The sequence below is a fragment of the Xylocopa sonorina genome, chromosome 12 (genome assembly GCF_050948175.1).
Source record: "Xylocopa sonorina isolate GNS202 chromosome 12, iyXylSono1_principal, whole genome shotgun sequence".
Taxonomy (NCBI): domain Eukaryota; kingdom Metazoa; phylum Arthropoda; class Insecta; order Hymenoptera; family Apidae; genus Xylocopa; species Xylocopa sonorina.
Window position 1 is genome coordinate 2,528,301 of NC_135204.1, and position 14,069 is coordinate 2,542,369.

A 14,069-nucleotide genomic window follows, 5' to 3' on the forward strand; every position below is an offset into this window, starting at 1 on the left:
AGCTCGACGCGGGGGAGTTAATTATCGACGGGGAAAAGAAGGAGATTCGATAGATTTTCCCACGCAGGAACGGTCTCGCGAATCACGCACACCGTTCGAACTTCCGTCAGATCGTCGGTGGCTCGTGGAACGCGTAATTATTTCTTGCATGCCGGGTTACGTATTGCGTGAGAGTAACGAGCCTCGGTATTGTCCGTACGCGTCGAATTGGTCCGTGGAACGTTTAACGGAACTGTGTTGCACCGTCGTTGAAATGCGCTGCTCGGTGCAGGGAATCCCGTTTCTGGACGCACTTTTCGCCAAAGCAGCCGTTTTCCTATCGACATGCATTTAACGTTCTTTCAAATTTGAAGAGTGTCCAAAAGTGTCCAGAAAAGACATGCAAATATTGTGAACGCGCTAGTAAATTCGATGGACGAGTAATCTTGATGCTTAAAATAGTTTTAACTTGCAGTACTTGAAATAATGAACCCATTGTAAAAGGAAGAATGCGAGTAAACTTGTAATATAAACTCCCAAAAAAATTTAATATTTCTTTGTTATATTATGTATCTTAAACTATTCTATTTCAATACCCTTTTCTTAATAATTATGATTTTCATACTATTGTAAAAATTGTAAATTATATACCAGAAGTGAAGCTATTTAATCGTAAAAATCGATCCGATATGAAACGTGTTAAATCAAATACCACTTTACTTCGTGAAATAACAAATTGTAAGTAAAAGTTAAAGTTTTACAAGTTTAGAGCCGACATGCTCGACAGCCACATCGAGTCGGACTTGATTTATGAGGCGGACACACAAAAAAACGGAATCTAGTCGAATGCAAGGAAATTGCTCCGTTTTGAAAAGGAAAAGTCAAAAGGTGGATATTTTTCATCAAGTGCATAATTGATAGACCGAGAAACTTTTTCTTATAGCGAATCTTTCATATGAAACCGCTATCTCCCAATCTCTGAGACGCCCAACCCCTTCTAAAAGCGTCGATGCTACGTAGAAATATTTTTCAGTAGCTTCGATACTATTCTTCCATTTTCTGTAAAAATCGTGTCGCAAGAAACTGTGCCGCCAAAGATCCCACATATACTTTACCAATAATCCCTAATAATCTATTTATCTTTTGCCATTATTTTTGTCTGTTCGCCTTTGAATCTTTGAATAATATCGTTTGAATTGTAAATAAAAACAAAATAAACGATACACGACGAAATAGCTCGAAAGAGTGATACGAAACGACGATCGTTTAGGAATTGGTAATCGTTACGCGTGGAGTTCTAACGATTGGAAGCATCGTTACGCAAGCACAAGGATACTTCTTGGCCCGTGACTCCGCAGCAAGACAGTGGTAACATCCTCGACGGTAATTGCGCGTAACAACCGGCGGATACACGTCGATCCGCGAAACAAGGTTGCCGGAAGCAGTACGGCCGATCAATAGGTAAATAGGTTAATCGCTGGCTCGTTCGTCCTGAATGGAGTTTCGTGTGCCGCGCGCGTACCTAAACGGGCGGGCTATTCAACGTTTACCGGAAATCACACGGTCGACGGATCCTAAAACGTCAGCCTCGACCCGGGTAAGCGCAGCCAGCGCACACACGTGCGTGTTCGCCCGGGTGCACCGGCTTAATGGCAGCGCGCACAATGCGAGAATCGACCGCCCTGAATGGAGTGAAATCGATAAGAAATTTAGCGCGCGGGAAACGCTGATCAATGAACTGGAATTGAATAAAATCAACAGATTGCACGCGATCGCGGTTTTTCACGTGCTTTTAGCGTGCAGCGGGGGAAATTCAGTTTTCTCGCGTCCAAGACAACTTGATAATTCAAGAACGTTATTGATACGAAGACACTTAACCCTTTGCGCTCGACGACTTTTTCTTTTGGTCGAAGTCTTATAGGTAATACAAAATGGTAATACAAAATTATTTCGCCGGATATAAATTTTAGTCCCGGTGGTATCTCGCTAGGCGAGGTAATTATTCGAGTCATGTCACTTTTGCATTTGCTATCCATTACTCTAATTTTCAAATTTCTTACACCAATTAACCTCTAAAGGAACATTAGAATTGATTAATTGCAATAAAATATGATTACGGAGGTTAAACGTATTCCACTGTAACTTTTTGAGAACTGCATATTTGCCACAAGTTTTCTATTGAAATGGCAATTTTTTTATTGCTGGTAGATGTTAGAAATAATATCTATTGTTAATATACGGGAAGGTGCCGAGTGCGAAAGGTTAAAAAGTCAGTCTTAACTTATAACGGTATACGCTTCAATTCAGAACTTTATTTCGGTACGATTGACAGGTACGATCATTAATTTTTTATTTGCTTTACTTTTTTCGTGAAATTTATAATATGAACGTTTCTCTTGTTTGTATATTTCTCATTGCTGAATCAATTACGCGTCCCATAATGGAATTTTGAAACTAAATTTCGCAATTAATTAGTCAACTTTGTAAACAAAAGATTCACTGCTATCCATCACGTAACTGAGATTACAATCCTGTGCTTTCAACATTTATTTTCCGGACTGTGATTGCAATGTCACGTAATTGAGATTACAATCGTACACTTTCAACATTTATTTTTCCGGACTGTGACTATTGCAGTCTCCTGCTTGCAATGTCACGTAACCGAGATTACAGTCCTCCGCTTTCAACATTTGTTTTCCGGACGGCGATTACAGTGCTTGCAATGTCACATAACTGAGATTACAGTCCCTACGCTTTCAACATTTATTTTTTTTAACTGTAATTGCAGATTCTTGCTTGCAATGTCTTAAAAGGTAAATAAATAGTGTTTATGAATTACTTTGAGCAATAGTTCATTGAGAATACGCATGAAATATGTTGAAACAAGAAAATCATATTCAGCGTTGGCTGATTCAACTATAAACAATAGTTACGAACGTGAACTTATTTGAAGTAAATTTTACGTCACACGTCAACTTTATAGTACACACTTTTTCTAAATGGTAGCATCGAAAATATAAGTATGAATTGCATTGAGCCTTTCTTTTTCGCAATTTGAACGAGTCATGAGTGGAATACTCGATTATTATAAATTAACTGAAACTGAATGAATAAAAGAAAAGAAGCTACTATAAATTAGTAACAAAGAAAATAAAATAATTAATGAAAATTTACTACACGATTATCGAAGTTATCGTTAGTACTTCAGCTACAATATATTTATATATTAGTTTACAACCCCCGTAGGGGTTACCAAAAATTGCCGTAGCCGATGGTTTTTCACATCGTCTTGGCGGGGTATTGGTAAAAGTTTTCAACTAGCAATAATCGCACCTCGGTAGAACCTCATTGGTTACGATATCGCCACTGCGCAAAGCTGAAGATTGAAGCCACGCCCGTGGTACTTATAACATTTCACGAGCAATCTAACCAGCGAGAAACTGCACGAATCGAGGCGCCATCTAGCGTTCAACGATCGAACTAACGCATAACGTTTCATCCCTTTCGTATTCCACGATAGTTCACCCTTTCCCACTTTTTCTACCTTGCGAAGATATAAATCAGTCGGTTCTAAAAAGCTTCCATCATTTTCCATCAATGAACAAACAAACGAAGAGTCGTCTGCTGACATTCAATTTTTATCGATTGAAACAGATGATAGAATTGAAAAAATTATTCCTTGAAAATTACAACGTTACGCAATAAATATAAAGGTCCCAAAGGCAAGAAATGATAATGTTTGAAATTATATATCGAATGGCTGCACTCGGATAGTTGTGCAAAAGAGTAAAAAGTTCATTTATAGAGATTCGTAACGCGAGCAGAGTGGAAAGTAAATGAATGCTTCCCGCAGTCCTCCTGCAATTATTCTAGCACGCACCAGCTAGTAAGATTTATCGTAGGTTTTTACAAGCGCAGTGGTGCACGCATTACCCTTTCATCAAGAAGCGACGCTGAAACGGGCCGGTAAACAGAAACGGCGCACGTGTTCGATCGCTCGCCGGGAAGTTTCTCTCGGGCTGATAGAAAAGGAGCATTAGCACCCCGGTTGCTTTCAATTTTAGACGATTTCATATGTTAATGGGTTCAACGACAGGGTTGCGGAATAACGGGTCCGCGCTCGCGATTATTAGCAGCGCGGGCATGGCTTGCTCGAGACGAAAACACCGAGTGATCATAATAATTATCGACTTTTTGCCCGGCGGCTATACTCTTAACAGAAACGCGAGAAGACGTAATTACCTCAATCACGATTGTACCAACGGGCACGTACAAAATTTCCAGCCGTGGAAATCATTCCGCGTGCCAAGACACACTTTCTCCAGCTGCGTTGCGTTTTCTTACGCCCACGACAAGATCGGCTCGCAGGAACTTTGCACATAATCGCGAGTTTTCCGCGGCTCTCAGAGAACCCGCTCTCTTTCAACCCTTTCAACGGAAAAATTTCGTCGCAAATCTGGTCCTTAGATGGATACAGCTAGAGATATGTCCGTGTTGGGATACCAGAGTATCCCAAGTTTATGATGCGGACGAAAATACATCTACTAGTTTTGAGAATGTGACATTTTTTTGTATCAGCATGTTACCCGATTTATTACCAGGTAGTGCCAAACCTTAGTGGAGAACAGGTGTTTAGTCGCTTCTGCTCAGTAGTAATTGACGTATTGCGAACTTATAATAGTTTTTGGCATTAAAATTGATAAACACGTGAAGGACAATCGACGATCTTATTAACAGATGATTGACTTTGCGCTGACCTGGACATACGGACACTTTACGGAGGTATAAACGATAGACTGATGAAACCACTAAATTCAGGATCTATGATTGGGCATAACAATTTTCCTACTTCTGGACATTAGGACACTATATATGAATGAATTAGTAAATAACATTCTTGACCCGGACTCGAACACAGAACACTTTATTCAGATTGGACGGACTGGATATTGTTATTCTCTACACTTACAACTACTTACTAATTGACGATGTAGTAGTAACATAAGAACTTTGCGATTGCGAGTGGAAGTATATTTTACACTCACTAAATAAAGTAGACGTAACGACGTTAACAGCGCTACAGTTTCTATCTACAGTTTGATACACTAACAAGTAAATCTACCTTTGTGTTACACACCGATTGTATTGAAACTGGGTACCCTTGTAGAGTCGACACGTATTCTTTTATTGGCAATGGTTAACATTTAAGGAATAAAATGGACTCTAAAAGTTAGGATTGTTAAAGAGTCATAGTATTTCACAAGAAAGTAGTGCACCAATCGACATAAAATCAATTGTAAAATCTAAGAAATATGTAAAAAGTAAAAATATAACATAATGCTAAAAACTGCACTCTCCTTATCGCTTCGTCAATTTAACTATAATACAATGCTTCAATGCAACAACTGAATTAATTATATAATCGTACGGGATAGTTAAATAGCGTATTTAAGGGTGGTCCATTCTTTGCAACGAAGAGTACATGAAATGTCAGACATGTAAATTAAATTATTTAATGTAAGAAACATTTCAAGAGTACATAAAATTATTCTAATGCGAAAGAGATAAAATTATTTCAATGCGTAGTAACAGAAAGGTAAGTTACTTGTAAGTCAAGAAATATTGTGATGAAGTGCACGTCATTTGTATTCGCGTATGACAGTTGGAAGATGGATGTGCATATATACGAACGCTTCCATTTGCAATTCTTAACAGTTGAAATGTAATGATAATGACATGAAATGTTTAAAACAATATGATGTGTACGTAATAGGAGGAAGACTGAAGATTAAATATGTACAATTAAAAAACAGTTGGCATTTCTGTTCCGCGACATCCTTTCATCACTAGCTATTCGTCCCTATCATAATTCACTATCCGTTAACATTTAAAGCGACTTTGATAAACACAATACAGTTTTTCGAAAGCACTCGTTTCCGCTTCCAGTTCCGTATAATAGAATCCGAGCTGTCGCTAAGGCACGACTCCGCCATTTTGGTAGCGTTACCGATGAATCCATTACGCAAACCCAGGACGAAACATTCTACTTTCTGCTTTCTTTCTTTCCTCTCAGACACATTCACAGCTCTACACGAAGCAATTAATACGATCATCTGGCTAATTCTTGGCCAAATTTATAATTTCGCAAATCAGCAATAAGACATCGCACCATTGCAAATTTTGAAACATTCGCTTCTAGACTTACTCCGCAAAACAGCACGATTCATAAACCCTGCCGTTTTAGTGACTTATTGTCTGTTTTGTATGCCATTGACCGTTGACCTGTAACCCTTATTTCTACCCCTCGCACCTTTTTAGTTCCCTCTCAGCTTCTCAATTTTCCCACCAATAGTTTAATTTCGATTCGACACATCATCGACCACACCTCAGCGCAATTTCATTATACAAGGAAAATCATTGCTTTTCGAACATCACACGCTACGCTTCGCGTCCAAGTTTTCTTATTAATGACAAGAAAGTATTTTTGGCGTACACGCACAAATAGCGTTGTGATTGTTATAAAAGACTTCTGTCAGTGTTGTAATTTCTTCCATTTGACATTTGATATCAGTCACATTTAGGTTTGCTTGTTATCGAACAAAATGGAAAATATATAATCGATTAAAGTTTATTCGTACTTCTTTCTTGCCAATTTAATTCGTGCAATTCAATATTCCGTTAAGCAGAACCACTTTATTAAGGCACACGTAGTTCAGGGTGATGAAAAACTCGTGACAGGGACTCGCGCTCTTCGTTGATTTGAACTAGAAAATGCGTGCTCAGAAACGATCCGCTTCACTGAAATCTGCGGATGTATAAATAAGATCCTTTTCTAATTCACTTAACAAAATCTACTCGAACACATTTGAACGACTCGGTAATTTCATTAAAATAGCTAGTTAGAATCGCGAGTTAAAGCTGGGAGGTAAACGGAGAACGCAGAATCGAATCGGAGCGCGTAATCGCGGCGCGAATGCATAACGCCGCGCGATCATTAGACGACGACTTCACGCGCGAGATGCATCTTCAATCTACTTGGCGATCAATCACGCGGAAATCACTGGTTCGCGCTTTCACTGGTAGGCGAGCGCCGCCGTTTTCGTAGGTCTCTGTCATCAATATCGCGCGAACGGGCTACTAGATCGATTACCAACGGTAATTATTCCATTTTCCCGCGTTGCACGCCGCCGATCTGTTATTATTCCCCCGCATCGACCATTGGCATCCCTCTGCGCGTATTAAACGAGCCTCGAGGAAGCCGCTTTCGCGGATTCAATTACGTTATCCGCGCGGTAGAGCAACGATAATGGGCCGCGAATCGAGGCGTTAGTAAGGCGCATTCCTCCGCGTATGCGTCAAGTTCCTCGAGCGTATGCTAATCTATTCGCTGATCTAATTTAGGGAAAAGGAACGCGCAGTATTGCGTAATTACGTAGGCCTCGCGCACGTAACGTTGCTAATGATATCGCGATCCGAAGATTACTCGGGTTCCTTTTCATTTTCTCGTAGAAGGATCTCCTGTCAACACCTAACAAATCGTTTCGTAAATTGCTGCAGCTGTTGCACGATCGGTTCTATATTAGTTGAAATCTGTATGTGTAAAAGGAATTTTGTATCTTAACACTTAGCCAAGCTGCGACTCGCAAAACTATGCGCTGTCCATTGCGCATTATTTATATTATTATAGCGACAATCAGTAAGACTGACGCGTCATTAACGAAAATAGTTAGAACTCAATTTCCACTTATTTATAGTAAAAAGTAACAGACTTATATTTTACCGGTCAGTATATTAATCCCTTTTTGTTAGTATGTAACACATTCCTTGCCAAGTGTACTGGTTCTCAGTACACTCTAAAATGCATTTGTACGCCAAGCTCTTTCTTAAATTAAGACATTAGAATCTAAAAATGGATCGTTCTTATCACTATTCTATGCGATGTAATGATGTTTGCAACACTTTTGCTTTTTCTATCTCATATTCATTGCGTAAATTATTTTTATTCAATATGAAATAGATTCTTTTTGTTACATGGAGCATTATATTTTTTGCATGTTTATAATTACGAAAAATATATACTTCAAAGTGAGACATTTGAAATTGAAGATAGTAAAAGAAGAAAAAGAAATGCACGTGAAACAGAATTTCCACATTTATTTGCAAAAAATGTATAAATGATAATAAACAAAGTACCATCTTGTTTTCTAAGTGAATTTAATTTTCTTTATAATATAAAATAACATTAAAAATTAATTTTAAATACATTTCCGACCATTTAATTTGTTGCAAAAAAAAGGGAAAAATGAGAAAATAATTGAACGGTGCAGTAAGCACATACGAAAGGCAGGAAAGCGAGATTCTAATTCGCGATGCGGGTACGAACAGTTGTTCTTGAACGACGCGGCGAGTCGCTTATTACAAGGCGTGTAATGGGCTTCCCTCGCGCTAGATAACGAGCTGGCGAGAGAAGGACCGCGAGCGGATTAACAGTGCCTACTGTCCTGCCGCGATCCGATTAAACCGTGCATAATAAACCGCCGTGGGTGCGATCATTCAATTAATACCCTGCGACGTGGAAAGTTCTCTCCTGAATGTCGCGCCTACATATGTAAGTCGTCACGTTCGCACTCGATAAGAAACTGCGTGCTCTTCTCACTGCTTCTCCGTTTCCTCTATATACTGGGTGGTCAAAACGTGATGAATTTGTAATCTCCACCGAATACTAAAATTGTTCGAGTTATCATTAACTTTTCAATCCCTTCGACCAACGTGCAGCTGATTTATGAATTTATATTTGTGATTGTTGCTTTTATACATTGGATGGCCAGATTTTGCAACAGCAAAATTTATGACACGGTCGCATATAACTGAATATGTTTGAGAAGCTTTAATCGATACCAGAATATCTATGTGGATTTCTCCACGTAAAAGAAAGAAAATGGTTGCAGATGAATGCTTTTTTTTTGAGATAATGGAATATTCCATTTACGTAGCTTTTCTAGATAGTACGTGAATGTTTTATGTTTCCAGTTTCAAATTTTCAGCGAGTTTCTGGTTGACCAAATGCTCTGAGGCGAGCAAGCGGTCGCTGTATGATGTTGTGCGTCATCTTGGACATTTACGGAGTTGACCAGAGTATTGCCACCATCCTAATATCACAAGCTTCGTCATCCCTTTTCTGCAAATGCACTATCGGTACTGAAGAGGATGACAAAGTGTCTTGAAGATTTTTCAAATAAATATGGGAATTCATTTTACGTACACTTTTTTATTATCTTCAATTCCAGATGCCTTACTTAATATATATTTTTCATAATTATAATTGCAAAAAACAAAATGCTCCATATAACAAAAAAAATTAATTTCTGAATACATCAGTGCTCAGAAGTCAGAAAGTTAGAAATTCAAGAAATATTTGATTATTTCAATAAATACTTTCAAACAAACAGTCGTAATGGTGAGTTCACTCATTCTCATAACAAGCGGGTGGTTCTTCAAATGAAATACTTAAAATACTCTATAGACAGCCAAGTTATTAATCACATTATTAAATCACAGATTGTAATGAATTTATAGTTTGCAGTAAATATTACAATTGTTCAAATTGTCATTAATTTATTTCAACTCTTTCGACTGATTCGCAGTTATGGAATTTATACGTGTGATTTATATCAGTGATTAATGCTTCTGTATAACGAAAGACCAGATAGCGTTGAAATATTGAAATTGTAAATACTTTTCACCGACTCCTTCGAATTCTCTGTTGGCTTACGAATATGTAAGTACAATCTATGTTACACACGCGATAATAGCGGCAAGGAAGACGTTTAAGCGTTCTATCTTAGATAAATCGCGGCGTACGACTCATTTATCCGGTTTTTCCATGGGAATATCGTTTCATTAGCGCAAGGCGGAGCGGCGAAATACCGCGATACGGAGTGTTCCGATCATAACAGTAATTATAATGAGGATCTATAGTCCTCCTGGCTAACGATGAGAGATTCCGCGAGGTTTAACGGCAATACCGTAAATTCCAGCCAACGTGTGTTACACGAGCGCAGAGACCGCGCCGGCGAGCTACTTCGTCGCGCTTAATAAGCCAATTCGCATGTTTCAGGAACGAGAATGAGAGTTTATACACGTAGCCTTTCTCGTAATTACGTATTTATCGATCCTTCGAGTTCTCTTATTCGTATAAACTTTGCTATTCAATCGCTCCTATAATTTTTAACCCTTTAACCATAAACATTGCAACGCACCAGTTGCATTGCAATTTTTCTGAACGCCTTTACAAGTGCAAGTTTTCTAAGCGCCCACAGTATCACAAGTACATGTTTTCTAAACGCCTACAGTGTCACAAGCACAAGTTTTCTAAGCGCCTTCAGGCGCCTATAGCATCACAAGCTAGTAAGTTTTCGAAGCGCCTATAGTCTTACAGTGCTAGTTCCTAAGCGCCTACAATATCAGAAGCGCAAAGCTTCTAAGCGTTTACAGTATCAGTTCTTAAACTGTGGTCCGCGGACCCCTGGAGATTTGCCAAACAATTTTGCCAATAACTTTACATCCCTCAACTTTTCGCTTTTATTCAAATAACTCGTCTAATAAAAATCCTGCATGTTCAAGACTTTTTGTATTTGTTGCTACTTAGTTGCTAGTTATTGGGTTTAAGGTTCGAGTGTGGTACGGAAACAAATGTCCAAGAGCGAGTCCTCGGACCATATAAGTATAAAAATTTCTGACCTGCATATTGTATTGCAAGCTCAAGCTTTCTAAGCGCCTTTAGGCGCCAACAGTAGCCAAAGGGTTAAGAAAATATCACAACGAAATATTACAATTTCCTTCCCACATGACATCTCATTTCCTGTACGGACTCTGTGTCCCAAAGCGAGAAATTTTCGTTTCACCGTTAAAATCTCAGTGATCCGATGGTAGAAACGGTCGCAGAAGCGTTAAGAGACGCGTGTCAACGGCGACAAGAAAGAGCAGCCCGCGGGGCACCGCGAGAGGATGTATCCCGGCGTGAAAGCGATGGCGTTCCAGCGGAAGAAATAGATTCGACCACGGGAAACGGACTCGTTAGCAGGGCAACAAATCTGAAACGGCGTATGATTGCTTTCTCATGCCGGCCACCGCTGGCTACCGTTCGACCGGACGATTTACGAACACCACTTTCTCCGTTTAAAACCGACGCCGTCCCGCGTAACCTGGCGTCGACGCCGAACAGCCGCTTCGAATCGATCCTGCCGACTTTGCGTTCGTTACGTCACTGATACAGTTACAAATTGAACCGACCGCATGTATCCTTTGATTCTTCGAGGAAAATTTCCCCCTTCTTGGTCACAACACAGTGCTGGAATCTTGGTTGCCGAAATAATTCGTTAGTATTTCGTTTAGGAAGAAAGTTCAATTACATTGCTGTCGTAGTTAGAAATTGAGGTAATAACTTATTTTGAAGCTTTTGGTTTAATCTTTTAGCAATTATGATGAATTGAAGCGTCGATTATGAGAGTAATGTATAAGTAAAGGAAAGTAGCGATTTTTATAAAGTTATACGCGCAATATTAGCTAAATCGCACCTGATATTATGTGATTTGAAGAAATCTACTGAAGCACGCTACTTCCTGTAAAGCTATGTACGTGTAAGAAAGGAGAGAAGGAAAAGAGAGACTATCAAAATGGCGAAGTCGCACCTTAGACGCGAGCATGTTAGTATAGGATATTTATTAACTAAAGACTGTTACAAGATTTTATAAAATCGTTAGAGAGTTCTGTTCAACCGAGATATTACTTTAAAGACGGATGATGGACAACTAACGCGATATTTTAAAACATTCCCGCGAGAAACTTATTTATTTCGCACATTTGCTCTCGCTTGCATTCTAGAATATTCCACACATAATATTTGAAACCCTAATTAACTGATAAAGATAACTTCATTATCCTTCATTGGGAACAGTTCAGAAATTTTAACGATAATAAAATTATCGTTTTATCATTAACCAATAATTTAGATTTCATATGTTCTGGAATGCGAGCGAGAGCGAACGAATTTTAAAACATTGTGCCAGTTGTTCATCATTCATTCGGAGTATAACATCTCAATTTTAAAGTACTATCTATCGATTTTTCAATTTCTTGTAATTGCTTTTAACTCATTTGCATTACTGGAAAAAGTGGCAAATTATATCATCAAAATTTAATATCGCAATAATACATCTACGTTTTGTACTTCTTCACTATTATTAGTGTATTATACTTTAATCCATAAGGGAAATTCCATGCATATACAAGCTTACAATGCAAATGAATTAATTAATAAATGTCCTACAATATTTTATGTGTTAAGATTGCTATGTCTGAATTTTGGAAGATCGCTAGAGCTACAATCTCCGAATCAGCAACGTTGCAATTCAACCAAACATTTACCAAATGGACTATTCCTCGTGCGGGAGAACTCGCACGGTCGTCTCGAGATCGGGCAGCTCGCGACTACCAGTTTTTAGGACGATCGAGGGTAACGAAACGCGCGGCGAGAAACCTGGACTAGCGGCTGAAGGATGGTCACCAAGGTGAAAGGCTGAGGAAGTCGAGCTCTAATTAAATTGTATCTCCTTTAAGAGGGCCGTTGCTGGTACAGATGGCTCGCGTGCTGCTCGTTTAAGGCGGAACGCGCGTCTTCGCGAGAGTTGCTCCGCAGAGCACGCGGCTCTGCCCCCGCGCGTATTCGCGCACGAGGAACGAGGAGCCGCGCCAGTTTTTGCTCCCATGTTCGCGACGGTTTGCGCGACTAATTTATTAACTACCCGGACGAGCACCGCGAAACTGCTCCTCATTGCCGGGCTGCTCTACACGATTTCGCAAGAAACACGCGCGATCTTCGTGAAACGCAAGCCCGGTTCGATTCGTCGGGTTTCATCGCGCCACTTTCTTGTCGGAACCGGTAGATACGCCTTTCCGACCGTTTTCAACGCTGATCTCGATTCTCTTGAAGGTTTTTCTTTCATCAAACGAAGATTTGAATTTCGGGGTTGTAGATGTTTTATTTCACGCACTTTTGAGTTTGCCTTTGTAAAACTTACTCTTTTGTTTTTGAGTTTAGTATGAAATGTTTATAGATCTTTTTTGTTCAACGGAGAACATTTTGAATCTTCTTTTGCCATTGGAATATTATTTTATAGTGTTTTTCCACTATTTTTTCTTATTATTCATTACAATTTATTCTTCTTATATAATTTCCCAACTTGGATATTCATTTCCTTCACTATTTTCTTTTATTTTTCATTAAAATTAATTTTGTTCTTAGTATCCATGCATGAAATATGCATTAATCACTGAATCTGCGCTGCATAATCTACAATATTTGTATTAAAAGTTGCTATTTATCACTTGGACCAATATAAATTTGTTGATTTTTAAAATTTTTACATATATTAACAAAAATATTTTCCAAGTCTACTCTGAGAAAATCTGAAGAAAGTTGGTTTTTCAAACTACTATAGAAACAGAGATGAAAAATTTTTCTTGAGCTCTTCAGCTCTTCAGCCTTCTTTTTCCGGATGTTAGCCGTGTCCTGAAGGACTTGTATCTTTTCAGAACACGGCTTATACCCGAAAAATTTTTCACCTTCAGTTAGCTCGTAAAACTTTCAAACAAATTATTGTATTGAATTGGCAAGAAAATAATTTCGGTTTGCACAAGTAGATAAAATTATATTTATTTCGCTCTTCTTCTGCTAATGTTATAATTTTTTATGTCGTGTATTTTGAGCTGCTTCCAAGCAACCAAACGATCAACTCAGACTTTACTTGCTTATGAAATTGAAAGAAATCAAGGAGAAAAGATCAGAATTGGCAAATCGCAAAGAAATCGTGTTCCAGTGCGACAATGCGATGCCTCGTACATCTTTACCTCCAACCTTGCACCATCGGATTATAATTTATTTCACAATAAGTTCACAAAACTTTCTAAATGGCAGAAATTTCAGTAAGAATGATGATCTCAAATCACCCTTATTTGAGTTTTTTCTGCTGAAAAAGACTACATGTTTTATGATTCGCTGCGATAATTCTATTCGCAGAAACATGAAGTTA

At 38.7% G+C, this 14,069-nt stretch overlaps 1 protein-coding gene and 1 non-coding gene across 4 annotated transcripts in view; both read right to left on the reverse strand.

Moving 5' to 3' along the window:
* The window catches only part of LOC143429935 (uncharacterized), a 411,918-nt gene that overhangs the window by 295,545 nt on the left and 102,304 nt on the right, over positions 1-14,069 (reverse strand). The gene's annotated exons all lie outside the window — the stretch shown is intronic.
* Positions 3,217-3,357, reverse strand: LOC143430065 (U4 spliceosomal RNA). The gene has a single exon (XR_013102599.1). It is a non-coding gene; the product is annotated as a U4 spliceosomal RNA (small nuclear RNA).